Source organism: Antedon mediterranea, chromosome 4 (genome assembly GCF_964355755.1).
Source record: "Antedon mediterranea chromosome 4, ecAntMedi1.1, whole genome shotgun sequence".
NCBI classification, from domain to species: Eukaryota; Metazoa; Echinodermata; class Crinoidea; order Comatulida; family Antedonidae; genus Antedon; species Antedon mediterranea.
Genome location: NC_092673.1, coordinates 15,914,262 through 15,933,706, shown reverse-complemented (window position 1 = coordinate 15,933,706; position 19,445 = coordinate 15,914,262). Strand labels below are relative to the sequence as shown.

The 19,445-nt window shown below is 36.8% G+C and overlaps 1 long non-coding RNA gene across 1 annotated transcript; it reads left to right on the top strand.

Moving 5' to 3' along the window:
- Positions 1–17,561: 17,561 nt before the first annotated feature.
- On the top strand, positions 17,562–18,630 carry LOC140048040 (uncharacterized). Its single transcript, XR_011845036.1, has 3 exons — positions 17,562–17,757; positions 18,119–18,238; positions 18,429–18,630. It is a non-coding gene; the product is annotated as an uncharacterized lncRNA (long non-coding RNA).
- The last annotated feature ends 815 nt before the right edge of the window (positions 18,631–19,445 follow it).

Below are 19,445 nucleotides of genomic sequence, written 5' to 3'. Positions count from 1 at the left end.
ATCAGGCTAATACACCTTTTTTTATATTCATGTCAGACATGTTTCGTTCAAAATATACTTAGTACTACAAGATATTCAGCAGCCTAACTTCTGTGACCTTTGTACTCTCCAACAGACATTAGTACGTTTGATATTAACATTTTAACACAAGTTTATTGAACAACTTATGTGCTATTAAATGAAAAGTCTGAAAGGTAAGTGATAACATAGGCAGAATTTGAGCAAAAGATAGTGATCACCCTTGTAGTGTTCACCAAGATTACCTCTGAATTTCGAATTAAAATCTGTAATTTTATTGTATTGCAATTTTTGCTGTAAAAATAAAATAGTTGAGAAACACTTCAATGGATGCAACTGGTTGCCATAAACCAACATTTCCAAACAAAGTATTGCTATTCCTGTAATTGTCATAAAACAAAGCACAATTCTGTAAGTCAAATGAAATATTAAATAAATAATATAAAAACTCACACTACAACTGAATCTGAACAACAGAATTGTTGGTACCCTACCCTGGAAACAATCCTCCATCCACTGGTAAATCAGTCCGACTGAACAACTCTACATCAACAGACGCTACTTGACTATAGGGTGTTTATAATTGTCACTGCTTCTGTGCGTCACATGACTTCCTAATCAGTCTTGCATGCTAGCCTATAATAGAAAATATAAGTCTTGTTTACCTATCTATCGTTTGCAAACTTAATATAAACAAGATAGTGTTAGGAAGATATCATAATTCCTATTCGAGCAATGTAAACGAATGAATTATGAGCGGAGCCAGAGCCATATATAAAGAGTTACAACATTGGGTTAAACTTAAAAGTCATGTGATATACAAATCAAATTGTGTCAAAATTATCTCCATTAATGCATGTAAAGTATAGATTAGGAGCAACAAAATACGTTTTCTTATATTTTTAAAAATGTAATTGCATTGATGGTGAATTATTGATGTGCAAAGTGTACAGAAGTACTTGCTTGCGCTTGTACTGTACACTATAAGATTTATTTATTTTGGAACAAAACATCACATAACTATGTATATTTTTAATTCATAGTAGATGCTTTGCTGATTAAATAAAATTAATAAAGTGTCATGGATATATTTGTTAATAATATTTTGTGCTTTAGGATAATAATGTGTATTTTGATTACCAGGAATTGTTTAGGTATAAAAAACAATTTATATTAAGGCTAATTATGAGGCTGTGTTTGGTTAATAGAGGCCTACTATGCCATTTTATGTTGTGATAATATTATTGATAATATTATTTATTGGCCTATATACTGGTTAATTATTGGTACTCAGGTATATCAAGAAGGAAAAAGATATCCATGGGAAAGCCAATCCTACTTCACATCACATTCATTTTATTTATCAGAAATTGGTTTTGTATGGAGAATGCACTAGAAGCTATAGATATTAAATGTATCACCTAATTATAAATTATTAATTTAAAAAAAATCATATTTTGCATAATGAAACAAAAAGTACTGTCTGTATTTTATTGTGAGCAGTCTACCAGCTTTATACAAAATATTTTAAAATAACAATTATGGATAAAAAAAAATGGATATTACAATAATAATAACAGAACTTTATTTTGAATTAAATATAGTTATTACGAGATAAACAATTCTTTATTCAATAATGATATCATTTATTGTTCATTTATTATTAAAAACCAAAAGTGTTATTTCGCACCGCCATTTTAGTATGTGGAGGTCTGAAATCATAAAAATTAAATGGTGGGAGACTTTATAAAAGCATGGCGAAAGAGGACATTTTAAAATTTTGATTAGAAACATGGGGCCTAGGCTTCTTTCCACAGTCTATTATTAGCCCTCCCCTCTAAATCCTGGATCTACTCCTGGTGTATTTCTACCAACATGAGTGTGGCATTATGTTATGCAGGTTAGACAAACTTACTGATTCAACAGATTTTTACAATCTTCTGTCATGTGAAATATAAAGCATTATAGACTACAGAACTAAACTACCGTATTATACCACACACAAATACCCTGACTAACAGCCCTGGGGAAGCAGTGTATTTTAGTCTATTAATAAATGGATCATAAAGTAAGGTAGTACAATACCCCACACAAATACCCTGACTAACAGCCCTGGGGAAGCAGTGCATTTTAGTCTATTAATAAATGGATCATAAAGTAAGGTAGTACAATACCCCACACAAATACCCTGACTAACAGCCCTGGGGAAACAGTGCATTTTAGTCTATTAATAAATGGATCATAAAGTAAGGTAGTACAATACCCCACACAAATACCCTGACTAACAGCCCTGGGGAAGCAGTGCATTTTAGTCTATTAATAAATGGATCATAAAGTAAGGTAGTACAATACCCCACACAAATACCCTGACTAACAGCCCTGGGGAAGCAGTGCATTTTAGTCTATTAATAAATGGATCATAAAGTAAGGTAGTACAATACCCCACACAAATACCCTGACTAACAGCCCTGGGGAAGCAGTGCATTTTAGTCTATTAATAAATGGATCATAAAGTAAGGTAGTACAATACCCCACACAAATACCCTGACTAACAGCCCTGGGGAAGCAGTGCATTTTAGTCTATTAATAAATGGATCATAAAGTAAGGTAGTACAATACCCCACACAAATACCCTGACTAACAGCCCTGGGGAAACAGTGCATTTTAGTCTATTAATAAATGGATCATAAAGTAAGGTAGTACAATACCCCACACAAATACCCTGTCTAACAGCCCTGGGGAAGCAGTGCATTTTAGTCTATTAATAAATGGATCATAAAGTAAGGTAGTACAATACCCCACACAAATACCCTGACTAACAGCCCTGGGGAAGCAGTGCATTTTAGTCTATTAATAAATGGATCATAAAGTAAGGTAGTACAATACCCCACACAAATACCCTGACTAACAGCCCTGGGGAAGCAGTGCATTTTAGTCTATTAATAAATGGATCATAAAGTAAGGTAGTACAATACCCCACACAAATACCCTGACTAACAGCCCTGGGGAAGCAGTGCATTTTAGTCTATTAATAAATGGATCATAAAGTAAGGTAGTACAATACCCCACACAAATACCCTGACTAACAGCCCTGGGGAAGCAGTGCATTTTAGTCTATTAATAAATGGATCATAAAGTAAGGTAGTACAATACCCCACACAAATACCCTGACTAACAGCCCTGGGGAAGCAGTGCATTTTAGTCTATTAATAAATGGATCATAAAGTAAGGTAGTACAATACCTCACACAAATACCCTGACTAACAGCCCTGGGGAAGCAGTGCATTTTAGTCTATTAATGGATCATAAAGTAAGGTAGTACAATACCCCACACAAATACCCTGACTAACAGCCCTGGGGAAGCAGTGCATTCTAGTCTATTAATAAATGGATCATAAAGTAAGGTAGTACTATACCCCACACAAATACCCTGACTAACAGCCCTGGGGAAGCAGTGCATTTTAGTCTATTAATAAATGGATCATAAAGTGAGGTAGTACAATACCCCACACAAATACCCTGACTAACAGCCCTGGGGAAGCAGTGCATTTTAGTCTATTAATAAATGGATCATAAAGTAAGGTAGTACAATACCCCACACAAATACCCTGTCTAACAGCCCTGGGGAAGCAGTGCATTTTAGTCTATTAATAAATGGATCATAAAGTAAGGTAGTACAATATCCCACACAAACACCCTGACTAACAGCCCTGGGGAAGCAGTGCATTTTAGTCTATTAATAAATGGATCATAAAGTAAGGTAGTACAATACCCCACACAAATACCCTGACTAACAGCCCTGGGGAAGCAGTGCATTTTAGTCTATTAATAAATGGATCATAAAGTAAGGTAGTACAATACCCCACACAAATACCCTGACTAACAGCCCTGGGGAAGCAGTGCATTTTAGTCTATTAATAAATGGATCATAAAGTAAGGTAGTACAATACCCCACACAAATACCCTGACTAACAGCCCTGGGGAAGCAGTGCATTTTAGTCTATTAATAAATGGATCATAAAGTGAGGTAGTACAATACCCCACACAAATACCCTGACTAACAGCCCTGGGGAAGCAGTGCATTTTAGTCTATTAATAAATGGATCATAAAGTAAGGTAGTACAATACCCCACACAAATACCCTGACTAACAGCCCTGGGGAAGCAGTGCATTTTAGTCTATTAATAAATGGATCATAAAGTAAGGTAGTACAATACCCCACACAAATACCCTGACTAACAGCCCTGGGGAAGCAGTGCATTTTAGTCTATTAATAAATGGATCATAAAGTAAGGTAGTACAATACCCCACACAAATACCCTGACTAACAGCCCTGGGGAAGCAGTGCATTTTAGTCTATTAATAAATGGATCATAAAGTAAGGTAGTACAATACCCCACACAAATACCCTGTCTAACAGCCCTGGGGAAGCAGTGCATTTTAGTCTATTAATAAATGGATCATAAAGTAAGGTAGTACAATACCCCACACAAATACCCTGTCTAACAGCCCTGGGGAAGCAGTGCATTTTAGTCTATTAATAAATGGATCATAAAGTAAGGTAGTACAATACCCCACACAAATACCTTGACTAACAGCCCTGGGGAAGCAGTGCATTTTAGTCTATTAATAAATGGATCATAAAGTAAGGTAGTACTATACCCCACACAAATACCCTGACTAACAGCCCTGGGGAAGCAGTGCATTTTAGTCTATTAATAAATGGATCATAAAGTGAGGTAGTACAATACCCCACACAAATACCCTGACTAACAGCCCTGGGGAAACAGTGCATTTTAGTCTATTAATAAATGGATCATAAAGTAAGGTAGTACAATACCCCACACAAATACCCTGACTAACAGCCCTGGGGAAGCAGTGCATTTTAGTCTATTAATAAATGGATCATAAAGTAAGGTAGTACAATACCCCACACAAATACCCTGACTAACAGCCCTGGGGAAGCAGTGCATTTTAGTCTATTAATAAATGGATCATAAAGTAAGGTAGTACATTATCCCACACAAATACCCTGACTAACAGCCCTGGGGAAACAGTGCATTTTAGTCTATTAATAAATGGATCATAAAGTAAGGTAGTACAATACCCCACACAAATACCCTGACTAACAGCCCTGAGGAAGCAGTGCATTTTAGTCTATTAATAAATGGATCATAAAGTAAGGTAGTACAATACCCCACACAAATACCCTGACTAACAGCCCTGGGGAAGCAGTGCATTTTAGTCTATTAATAAATGGATCATAAAGTAAGGTAGTACAATACCCCACACAAATACCCTGACTAACAGCCCTGGGGAAGCAGTGCATTTTAGTCTATTAATAAATGGATCATAAAGTAAGGTAGTACAATACCCCACACAAATACCCTGACTAACAGCCCTGGGGAAGCAGTGCATTTTAGTCTATTAATAAATGGATCATAAAGTAAGGTAGTACAATACCCCACACAAATACCCTGACTAACAGCCCTGGGGAAGCAGTGCATTTTAGTCTATTAATAAATGGATCATAAAGTAAGGTAGTACAATACCCCACACAAATACCCTGACTAACAGCCCTGGGGAAGCAGTGCATTTTAGTCTATTAATAAATGGATCATAAAGTAAGGTGGTACAATACCCCACACAAATACCCTGACTAACAGCCCTGGGGAAGCAGTGCATTTTAGTCTATTAATAAATGGATCATAAAGTAAGGTAGTACAATACCCCACACAAATACCCTGACTAACAGCCCTGGGGAAGCAGTGCATTCTAGTCTATTAATAAATGGATCATAAAGTAAGGTAGTACTATACCCCACACAAATACCCTGACTAACAGCCCTGGGGAAGCAGTGCATTTTAGTCTATTAATAAATGGATCATAAAGTACGGTAGTACAATACCCCACACAAATACCCTGACTAACAGCCCTGGGGAAGCAGTGCATTTTAGTCTATTAATAAATGGATCATAAAGTAAGGTAGTACAATACCCCACACAAATACCCTGATTAACAGCCCTGGGGAAACAGTGCATTTTAGTCTATTAATAAATGGATCATAAAGTAAGGTAGTACAATACACGACACAAATACCCTGACTAACAGCCCTGGGGAAACAGTGCATTTTAGTCTATTAATAAATGGATCATAAAGTAAGGTAGTACAATACCCCACACAAATACCCTGACTAACAGCCCTGGGGAAGCAGTGCATTTTAGTCTATTAATAAATGGATCATAAAGTAAGGTAGTACAATACCACACACAAATACCCTGACTAACAGCCCTGGGGAAACAGTGCATTTTAGTCTATTAATAAATGGATCATAAAGTAAGGTAGTACAATACCCCACACAAATACCCTGACTAACAGCCCTGGGGAAACAGTGCATTTTAGTCTATTAATAAATGGATCATAAAGTAAGGTAGTACAATACCCCACACAAATACCCTGACTAACAGCCCTGGGGAAGCAGTGCATTTTAGTCTATTAATAAATGGATCATAAAGTAAGGTAGTACAATACCCCACACAAATACCCTGACTAACAGCCCTGGGGAAGCAGTGCATTTTAGTCTATTAATGGATCATAAAGTAAGGTAGTACAATACCCCACACAAATACCCTGACTAACAGCCCTGGGGAAGCAGTGCATTCTAGTCTATTAATAAATGGATCATAAAGTAAGGTAGTACTATACCCCACACAAATACCCTGACTAACAGCCCTGGGGAAGCAGTGCATTTTAGTCTATTAATAAATGGATCATAAAGTGAGGTAGTACAATACCCCACACAAATAGCCTGACTAACAGCCCTGGGGAAGCAGTGCATTTTAGTCTATTAATAAATGGATCATAAAGTAAGGTAGTACAATACCCCACACAAATACCCTGACTAACAGCCCTGGGGAAGCAGTGCATTTTAGTCTATTAATAAATGGATCATAAAGTAAGGTAGTACAATACCCCACACAAATACCCTGACTAACAGCCCTGGGGAAGCAGTGCATTTTAGTCTATTAATAAATGGATCATAAAGTAAGGTAGTACAATACACGACACAAATACCCTGACTTCAGCTTTGGGGAAGCAGTGCATTTTAGTCTATTAATAAATGGATCATAAAGTAAGGTAGTACAATACCCCACACAAATACCCTGACTAACAGCCCTGGGGAAGCAGTGCATTTTAGTCTATTAATAAATGGATCATAAAGTAAGGTAATACAATACCCCAAACCAGTGGTGGCGCCAGCGGGGGGGCTACGGGGGCTCTAGCCTCCTCGTCGGGGAGCCTAGCCCCCCCCGTCGGGGAACACGGGTACTTTTTGTCGGGGAATATAATATACAGTAAAAAATGTTCGCGTTCACTTCATATAGCTTCAGCGCCTAGAAAACCACGACGTTCCATTGACCGTGAGAGTACGTCAGAGGGCTATTATGCACTTTTATGCATTCATTTATTGCCAGCATCTAACTTACTACTAAACATTAGCTAGGTACGCCAGGGCCGTAGCCAGGATCTGTCAAGGGGGGGTTCGGACACTAAATATTTGGGTAAACCCCCCCCCCCCTCTCCCTCCCTGATGCGAAGCGAATTTTGTTAAATGACACCCCTAGATGCCCAGAAAAGACACTCTCGTGCAGCATGCTATATAACCAATGAGCAAAAAGATCGTACTTTTTTCCTCCTTCCAAACACGTCGATAATTTAAATGACGATAACTATTTGTTGCCGTATGTTAGATGCGCGTGCTCTGTGCGGAACCGCCGATTGTTTGATCATTTACTCCGTATTTTGTTTTGCGTTCAAGTTCAATGCGAACGTATATCTAGGAGCAGCTCCGAAAAAAGCACACTGGGTGAAGGCAAATGCTATTTGCTAGCTCTATCTATAATATTTATTTACAGCAATTTGTTGAGGAATATAAATATGTAAATAGGTGATATTGATACATTTGATGCCATAATGTGAACTACAGTACTTGATACCATAGATATTATAGGAATAGTGTAAACTATTAATATTCACTATAATCCTCTATGATACATTATACTTCATAGTCACACATAAATACTGATGTACGTCGGAAGGCTATATACTTTATGCATGCTGCCTGACTGCCAGTGATCTAAACAATTATAGGTACGCAGTTGTCTGGCGGTGTCCTTTGTACGAATCGTTCGTACGCCAGCTCGCTATGAGACGCGTCAATATCATGTTACATGCAGGGACCAAACATTTATTTTTCAGGTTAAAATCGGCAATTCATTTGCAGCTTTTAGAAATTTACAGACACGTATCACTAGTTGACGCTCATACAGAGAAGAAGGTTCACGAACAAGTTTACGAATTTTTCAATTTACAAACAACTTTTTGTACTGTGGGGCACGTATTTGGAGGATTTTTGGAGATGAGGGTGAGGTATTGGGCATGTCGGGGATGGGGGTTCGCAGTTGGTTAAGGGGGGTTCGCTGTAAAGGGGGGGTTCGCCCGAACCATAAAAACCCCCCCTGGCTACGGGCCTGTACGCACTTGTCTGGCGGTATCCCTTTGTACGAATCGTTCAACGTTGGGTCGACACGCGTGGTATCAAGTTCCATCCAGGAACCAAAATGTGTAATGTAGTTATTTTCCAGGCGAAGTTTACCGGCGGTTACCGAAGGGAACACGGGTACGGTACTTTTTGTCGGGGAATATAATATACAGTAAAAAGCGTTCGCGTTCACTTCGTAGCTAGCTTCAGCGCCTAGAAAACCGCGACGTTTCATTGACCGTGAGAGTACGTCAGAGTGATATTATGCACTTTTATGCATTCATTATTGCCAGCGATCTAACCTACTACTAAACAATAGCTAGGTTCGCACTTGTCTGTCGGTATCCCTTTGTACGAATAGTTCAACGTTGGGTCGAGACGCGTGATATCATGTTCCATCCAGGGACCAAAATGTGTACTGATAGTTATTTTCCAGGCGAAGTTTACTGACGGTTACGTCGTGTACTGCGTCGACGTACGCTACACTACAGCAGCAAAAACGAATTATGTTAATTGTTCGTATGTTCACCAATTTTTTAATTTACAAGTAACCTTCTCTGTACCGTGGGGCACCTAAAATAAATTTTTCATCCATTAATAAACAAAAAAACATGCCATTTTCGCTTAGCCAACATCTTATTATAGCTAAGTTATTACATTTTCAATGTCCTGTATGTCATGAATTTCTCACCACTCGGAAGTCCAGATGGTACGCATGCATACACTTGGGAGGAATAAACTTATTTCCCCGACTGAAAAAGGTCTACGCTTGCGTTTTTTAAGCCTCTAGGCCTGATGTTTCCAAAGTATGAAATGCAATTTTTTGAAGACCTGCAGCTCTAGTTTTAAACAGTTTCTTAGCTCAGCCCCAACAATAAAGCTGGTCATATTTCGAAGTACAAGAAGTGCATTTTCCGGGACCTAACATCTCTATTTTTCAAACATTTCTTAGCTCAGTCACAACCATGATAGGGACTTATATATTTTGTTTCATGTTTTGAAGTATAATAAGTCCAATTTCCGGGGACCTCCAACTCTATTTTTCTAAATTTTCTTTGAACTTTTGTTTTTTAAATTGAAAAATATGGATTGAAACAGTCATCGCGCATCGTTTTTTTGCACGCAGTATTTTATTTATGCATTATAAAAAATGGAAAAAATGGCTACCCTAAATCTAATTAAAATGACCTCAAATGACGCTAGAACGCGTTGCTTCCGGGGGCTTCGCCATCTGGACCCCCACCGGGGGCCCTTGGCGGCCCCCTGGCCCCCAGCCTAGTGATGCTCGCTTCGCTCGCATAGCCCCCTCGTCGGGGAATGTAGCCCCCGCGTCGGGAAGATCCTAGCGCCACCCCTGCCCCAAACAAATACCCTGAATAACAGCCCTGCTGGGAAGCAGTGCATTTTAGTCTATTAATAAATGGACCATAAAGTAAGGTAGTACAATACCCCACACAAATACCCTGACTAACAGCCCTGGGGAAGAAGTGCATTTTAGTCTATTAATAAATGGATCATAAAGTAAGGTAGTACAATACCCCACACAAATACCCTGACTAACAGCCCTGGGGAAGCAGTGCATTTTAGTCTATTAATAAATGGATCATAAAGTAAGGTAGTACAATACCCCACACAAATACCCTGACTAACAGCCCTGGGGAAGAAGTGCATTTTAGTCTATTAATAAATGGATCATAAAGTAAGGTAGTACAATACCCCACACAAATACCCTGACTAACAGCCCTGGGGAAACAGTGCATTTTAGTCTATTAATAAATGGATCATAAAGTAAGGTAGTACAATACCCCACACAAATACCCTGACTAACAGTCCTGGGGAAGCAGTGCATTTTAGTCTATTAATAAATGGATCATAAAGTAAGGTAGTACAATACCCCACACAAATACCCTGTCTAACAGCCCTGGGGAAGCAGTGCATTTTAGTCTATTAATAAATGGATCATAAAGTAAGGTAGTACAATACCCCACACAAATACCCTGACTAACAGCCCTGGGGAAGCAGTGCATTTTAGTCTATTAATAAATGGATCATAAAGTAAGGTAGTACAATACCTCACACAAATACCCTGACTAACAGCCCTGGGGAAGCAGTGCATTTTAGTCTATTAATAAATGGATCATAAAGTAAGGTAGTACAATACCCCACACAAATACCCTGACTAACAGCCCTGAGGAAGCAGTGCATTTTAGTCTATTAATAAATGGATCATAAAGTAAGGTAGTACTATACCCCACACAAATACCCTGACTAACAGCCCTGGGGAAGCAGTGCATGTCTATTAATAAATGGATCATAAAGTAAGGTAGTACAACACCCCACACAAATACCCTGACTAACAGCCCTGGGGAAGCAGTGCATTTTAGTCTATTAATAAATGGATCATAAAGTAAGGTAGTACAATACCCCACACAAATACCCTGACTAACAGCCCTGGGGAAGCAGTGCATTTTAGTCTATTAATAAATGGATCATAAAGTGAGGTAGTACAATACCCCACACAAATACCCTGACTAACAGCCCTGGGGAAGCAGTGCATTTTAGTCTATTAATAAATGGATCATAAAGTAAGGTAGTACAATACCCCACACAAATACCCTGACTAACAGCCCTGGGGAAGCAGTGCATTTTAGTCTATTAATAAATGGATCATAAAGTAAGGTAGTACAATACCCCACACAAATACCCTGACTAACAGCCCTGGGGAAGCAGTGCATTTTAGTCTATTAATAAATGGATCATAAAGTAAGGTAGTACAATACACGACACAAATACCCTGACTTCAGCCCTGGGGAAGCAGTGCATTTTAGGCTATTAATAAATGGATCATAAAGTAAGGTAGTACAATACCCCACACAAATACCCTGACTAACAGCCCTGGGGAAGCAGTGCATTTTAGTCTATTAATAAATGGATCATAAAGTAAGGTAGTACAATACCACACACAAATACCCTGACTAACAGCCCTGCTGAGAAGCAGTGCATTTTAGTCTATTAATAAATAGATCATAAAGTAATAACCAAACATTTCTATAACCTTTATACATGTTTCAAACAATCAGATGATTTTACTTTATCTTTTGTTTAAATACAAAGTTAATATTAAACTGACGATAATGATTTTGATAAGATTTGTTTGGCTGTATCTAGGGGCAACAGGCAAACACAATCACACAACGGTCATTGATAATAATCAGGTCCCTTGTTTTTCTCAATGTAAGCTTGTTGACAATCTGCATAACATTTTTCTCAAGTACAAAAACAAACATGGCTAAAAGGATTCTGAAATGAAACACAATTCCTGATCAACTCCTACTGAACAATTACTTTTTTTCATAAGAAAAATCTCTGATAAAAATTGTTTTAGCTATGAAATTGTCAAAAATTGAGTATGTTATATACAGAAAAATTTTAAAAAAACATAATTTATCCTCTTTTATTTCTCTAGTTTCACATTTTTCTATTTCTTACTCAAAATGGGTTTGTTTCTACAATTAAGAAATTAAATTTCTTTAAAGAAATGTCATAAGGTTTTTTTTCGACATACAGTAGCCATAGTGGCAAAGCCTTTGCACTTTATTTTCTTCTAAACTTCTGAAGTTTGCGTGGAACACCTTCTAATTCCCCAGAAGTATTTAGGCTATAAAGATTTTCCATAAAAACTTGGTTTTCTTAGACCCCATTTACACTGGCTCTGGGTCGGCAATTGATAAGTGTAAATACTCCAAAAAGTTAGGCCGGCCCTGGGCCGGACGCAGATCTGAGCCACCTCTCCAGGTAGGTTCAGGAGCGGCTTTTACGTTTTGGGCCGGCTTACGCAGTGAACCGTGAACAACGTTTGACCTTTTTTGTAAAAAGAACCTCCTCTTCATTATCCTCATCTGTGACTTCTTTCAATAAAGTATTTGTCCTCTTGTTTCGCATACATAAAATACAGCCATATTATATATAAAACAGTGGGGTTCATTTTGTTTTTAACGGGACAAAAAACAACAATACAGTATAAATATAAAACGGTCGGTTCGCCCGGAAAGTTGAATTGACGATCGAGAGAGAAAAATGTAAACAAACTGTACTTTGTATCCCAGCATGCAATGGTACTTCCGATAAAATTATTTTCGACCAGTAATCTGCGTCGCTAGTGTAAACGCTCTGAGCTGGCCTAAAAGGTAAATATTTGCAACCGGCCCTGGACCCAAATGTAAGTGTAAATGGGGTCTTAGTGTCCAAACATAATACCACACACTGTATTCTAAAGAGACCTAATCTTTTACTTTACTGTTGACTAGCTAGATTTCTAGTTTATAACAAATTATATTTTTTAGCCAAATAACTGTAACTTTTATTTTTTTGAAATTAATTTGTTTAAGTAGGTTTCTAGTCATATCATTAACTAATTGGTTAGTCATATCATTAACTAATTGGTTAGTTATGCATTTACTGCAATTGTGTCATCCATTCTGATACAAGTCCACATACGCTAAGTGGGTGTTAAAACAGGTATTCACAATACCTTAATTTAGTCTTATGTGGTATCCCATGTTAGATCTGGTTGATGTGCTCTCTTTTTTTGGGTTTCATGGGTCACTATATCAGGGTCCTACGCGGGGTGCGATTTTTTTTTTCGTACATAAGTTGGGGACCCCCTCATGAAACGTCACAAAATAAACATGAATAATTCATCAGTTAAATTTTCTTGTTCCGTGTGCACCCAAGCGTATAGCAACAAGAAGTGATTACACAAGTGCGGTACGATTCTAGGCCTATCTCCGCTGTTGAAGAATAGCGGCGTTTTGTGTGGATTGTCGAAATAATCGGCCTTTAGTTTATGGTGTTTTTAATATAATTTATTACTAAAGAATTACGTGTTAAAATTATAGTTTCTATTAATACTATTAGGCCTAATTATTAGTCTCTAAACCCATGTCTATTCTAGTAGTAGCTGTGTGGATGTGTGTGACGTGTGTGTGTGTTAGGTATGACCAAAGATAGTTACACTATCTTTGGTATGACACAATCCGAGTAATAAGTCAGCAAAATTAAACAATAAACATTACACAAAAATACATTTTTTATTCTCGTGGGTCAAATCTTCCCATCTCATGTGTTCATATACGCGCATTTTTAAAGTTCCTTTGAGTACATGCATATTGTTTGATAATTGATAGCAGAATTAAAAAAATACAGTACACAAATTATACACATTCTTTATTCTTGTGGGTCTAAGCTTTCTTTGGGCTATGTCCAAGAACGCTTGGGTGCACACGGAACAACAACTGCGATACGATTCTTTCTACAATAATAGGCCTAGGATTCTAGGTCAATTCACGTGATTGCCTTCGCGCACTCTTCTTCACACACACGTCCACTATGCAAAATATGTCGAGGCTAATCGACAGCTAGGCAAAACATTAAACTAAGTAGTAATTGGACATAGCCCAAAGACACAAGTCACACACACCCACACAGCTACTACTACTAGAATATACAGGGGTTTAGAGACTAGTAATTAGGCCTAATAGTATCAATAGAAACTATAATTTTAACACGTAATTCTTTAGTAATAAACTATATTAAAAACACCATAAACTAAAGGCTGATTATTTCGACAATCCACACAAAACTCCGCTATTCTATTATGAAATCAGCGGAGATAGGCCTAGAATCGTACCGCACTTTTGTGTAATCACTTCTTGTTGCTATACGCTTGGGTGCACACGGAACAAGAAAATTTAACTGATGAATTATTCATGTTTATTTTGTGACGTTTCATGATGGGGTCCCCAACTTATGTACGATAAAAAAAATCGCACGCGGGGCGGGGGGTTGGAGGGAATGACGCACACCCCCCCACCCCCCAAATTGCAAAAGGTCCACACTTTATAGGGTCTTATCGTCTTCACTCAATATTATGAAAATGGTCCAAAATATATTAATCCGCATCCACCCAAATAAAATCCTGTGTTGTGTACGGCCCTGACTATATTTGTCAAAATTGGTCTTATTTGAATGGGCTACAGGGACCTCTGATAGGTAATTTGTTATCTCACATTTGATCTGGTCTGGTTCAGGGTCTATATACAGTCAGAATACTTTAGCAAACATTTATTATCTTTATAATCTAAATATATTTTTTTTTTACATATTGCTCTGGTCGGACAGTTTATATGATAACAAGTTCATTATAACACTTATACAGAAAACTAGGGTAGAAATTGTTATTAATGATTTGTTTGTTTTGATTATTGAGTTCCTGTTATACAATTGTTTATATATAATCTTTACCATAGATTAATATTAACATTGTATTCTAATGTTCAACAAAGATAATAAATAGAACACACAGCAGTTTATAACTCTCTGTACTAATACCATTTTGGTTATATTTACACAGAGTGATAATAAAATGAACTTAAGTCAATACTCTGTCAATCATTGTACACTACTATTACCAAAGTGATAATGAGGATGAACTGTGAGTGGGTTAACAATGGCACTGCCTAGCCCTAGTTCAAAATTATCAAAAGCATGGCATAGCAGATAGATTGTGGTGCGCCATACAAATACCAAAATAAAAGCTGACTGATATCCTCGTAAACCCATATTTAGGCCTGATGATAGTGATTGTTATCAACTACCTGGTCCTGGATCAACCTTTAGAGACTTTAAAGCAATAATGCTTATGTGAACCTCTTGACCAGAATGTATTTTTCTTTGATTCATATAGAATGTATTTCGACAGGTGGTCAGACCAGTACATCTTTATAGTGTGGTTTTAAAGACGATTTTCGAGCTACGGAATCCATCTTGCAGAGAAAACAGAGAAACAGTTGTTACCAGCCGAGCGTAAAAACAAAAATAAAATAGCGTTCTCAGGAGATTTGAGGACACCATGTTAATTAAAAAGTCATACTTCCTGAACGGAAGGTCCTATGAGAAAACAAATACTGTAATAAAATGTTCTTAAAATATTGGCCTATAACTGTATGATTAAAAAAAATATGGAACATTTTTTTCACCGTCTGACAGGCAACCATCCTATGCTACTAATAATTAATAATAATAATAATAATTAGGTATTTGTATAGCGCCAGAATCAACTAAACCGAAGTAAAAATCAAAGGCGCTTATATTGGATGTTAAAAAGATGCGTTTTAACTTCTTTTTAAAAATAGCAATATAATAAGTTGATTTAGTAAAATGACGAGGGAGAGAATTCCACAGAGAAGCAGCAGAGAACATAAAAGACCTTTGTCCATAAGATTTGGTGTTAATTCTAGGAACAAGTAGTAGGTTTTGATTAGCCGAACGAAGACAAGCAAGAGGGGTGTAGGAGGGAAGACGATCAAAGAGATTGTATAAGAAGTAGCGCTTTAAATGTTAGTAAAAGGATCTTATATTTTATATGGGAGTCAATAGGTAGCCAATGGAGGCTATAATAGGAGATATGTGTGAGGATCTTCTAGAGTTAGAATGCGTGCAGCAGTGTTCTGGAGACCGTACGTTGAAGTCGATTCATTAAAGATTTCGGTAGGCAAAAAAAAGAGAGTTGCAATAATCAAGGCGAGAAGTGACAGAGGCATTTATTAATGTAGAGGTAGTACGCTTTGACAGATACTTTCGAATGCAAGCAATGTTTATGTAGATGGAAGTTAGTAGTTTTTGTAACATGACTTATATGTTTGTTGAAGGATAATAATCCATCAAAATAAACCCCAAGATTTTTAACAAAAGGTGATGGAAAAATTGTACAGGAATTAAAAGAAATCAAGGGAATATTAAATTTGGAACGTACTGTATGTGATAATGATAAATTCGGTTTTAGAATTGTTAAGCAAGAGCATGTTGGTTGATAGCCAGAATGATATTTTAGAGAGACAACTTTCAAGTTGTTATATCGTGAGATTCAGAAGGACTAAAATCGACATAGCTGTAAGTCATCAGCATATAGGTGGTTGTGTAAATTGTATTCTTTAATAATTTCAGTGAGAGGGGAAATATATAGAGAAACAAGCACGAATGTGCAATACTCGGGGTACAGCGAAAGAAGCTGTATACAGACGTAATACAGTTAGAAAGTTAAAGAAAAATAGGTTTCGCCAGGGCTCGAACCGGGACCTTCTGCGTGTTAAGCAGACTTGACAACCACTACACTACGAAACCTCTTACATTAAAATTGTGGGTTACAGAAAGTTTTTTAATCCATTTAAATTACAAATAAATGGTAATAAGCACAAAGCAAAATAAACATGTGTAAAAGTGATAATTACCGATTACACAAAATAAGTATTTAAAAAAATAATAATAATAAGATATACTGTGTATAATTATCATATTGCGTATACAGTACTTTTCACCATAAAGTTTAAAAAAAAAGGTTTAGCCCGGGCTCGAACCAGGTACCTTCTGCGTATTGAGCAAACGTGATAACCACTACGCCAAGAAGCCGCATATAACTACATAACGCTGTGGTGTGTGTCACACATTGTGGCTTCTTAATTAAACAAATTAATTAACAAAAAAGCACGAATGTGCAATACTCGGGGTACAGCGAAAGAAGCTGTATACAGACGTATACAGTTATTTCACCATAAAGTAAAAGAAACCCGAGGTTTCGCCAGGGCTCTAACCGGGACCTTCTGCGTGTTAAGCAGACTTGACAATCACTACACTACGAAACCCACTTACACTAAAAATGTGGGTTACAGAAAGTTTTTTAATCCATTTAAATTACAAATAAATATGGTAATAAGCACAAAGAAAAATAAACAATGTGTAAAAGTGATAATTACCGATTACACAAAATAAGTATTTAAAGATGTATTGTCCCCCAAAAAATGAAAAATAAAGATGAAAAAAATCAAATTTTGAATAGACCGTTTTGTAGTTAACATAAAGTTATTCACTTCCGAATCCGAAAAAAATATTGATTTCGCTTATAAAAAAATCAAAATAAATTTACCATTTTTTCGAACTCATCGGCTCAGAAATTAGGCCGGTAGAGCTAACTCATACATATGCATGATATGTTAATGAGCATCCACACAGCAGAGATCTGATCTAACAATGGACGATGCACGTTGTATGGTACAACAACACCACCAGAGATCGACGCGACTGTGGGTTTCCCTGGGATGGCTGATCGTATAAATATGTAAAGCTGAGCTGTTAATTTGTCGGTATGTAGGCCTAGACGGTTATTTTAAATATAATAATATATATAACGGAATAATAACAGGAAGGTAAATTAATTAACTTAGCCTGGGATTTTTTCAGTTCAGGGCTAGGCCTAGAATAATTAATAAATGCTGCTGCATATTACTAGGCTAGTAGCAAGCAGACTGTGACAATCGGGTCCCTGCAGAAGATGCCCAGCTAGGCCCTATACATTGTTTGTACTCTTCATAGACTGGCCTAGGCTATATGCCATCAATCTTAGCTACATTCCGAAAATACAGCCAGCTTGCTGTACCATATATATTTACAGTTGAAGCTTGTTTAACTAATGTTTATGATAAAAATAAAACAAACATTTTTCAGGGAAAATGGTTGCAATACAAGCCTGAAATTGAGAACCTTCCAGCAGCACTGTACAAGTAGACAGAGGGGAAAAGCCAGCTTAGCCATTTTACAACACAAACAAATGTTCTCTGTACTGTAGTAAGTCAAATATTTATTTTCTATTTTTATAAGTTATAACATTATAAGTAATGTGTTTTAATTACCATAGAAAGGTAGTATACTTATTTGACTATGTCAAAGTAAGCAATTTCACTAGCCCAATTTTGCACTAAATATGCATGATATATTTTTTCCATATTTTCATACTTTGCTTTTACTTTTTTTAAAGACGTTGAGCTGATGAAGACTGGAACAGAGGTCACCCAAAGACAACAATGATAGACTCGGTATTGGAATATGATTGGATATTGCAGGAAAAATATTTCTGACTCTCCTGCTGCATTCGGCCAATATGTTCTTGTCCAGCTTGTAAAATATTGTATAATTTTTTTTGTATTATATGTACAGTATATTATTTTGTAAACATAACATTCAATAAATAAAAAAAACTACTACAACAGTACACAGGATAAATTCTTCAAATTTACTTACACTTCATAATTTTACTGTAAATATTACAGTGCAAAAGGAGTTAATAAAATATATATACAGTATATCTTATTGAATTCCTGTATTGTTTTTTGTGTCAATTTGTCTACTAATTATCAATGTGTTGATTGTGGCAGTAATTACGACAGCTATAGTCTTCTAAGATCGCTCACATCCATTACAAAGTGTCATTTTAATAGTAAGAAACGTTTCAATAAATTGTGAATGTTGCCACTGTACGATACATTTTATGTTTCTCACTACTTGCTCTTATTGTTCAATCAATCAACCTAAAAAAAAAAGAAGAAATTTGTGTCAAAATATCTGCATTTTGCGGAATGTTAATTTGAACCTATTGCATTTGATACAGAAAATATTTTTAAAATATTGCATCAGTAAAACATCCAAAACAATATTTAGATTTTCTTTTTTTTTTAATTTTCACTGCCGAATAGATAGTTGAAATCTTTAAAAATTAAACCAATTCATCATGATTAAAACAAAAATACATCCCTTCTGGTGGTGGTCTACTGTAGCCCTAGCTAGCAGTGTACTGCCTAGGCCTACTACTACACTCTACTTCTAGAGACAGAAGTAGGCAGCAGTTAGGCTACTCGAGACTGTCAGTGCTAGTAGTACTAGGGCCTAGGCCTAGTAGTACAGTAGCAGCAAATTCGGGCCTAGGCCTAGCTAGGCCTCTCCTGTTAGCGAAACAAAAACTCACCTAAATGAATAAGATTCAACATCAAAGTTACCA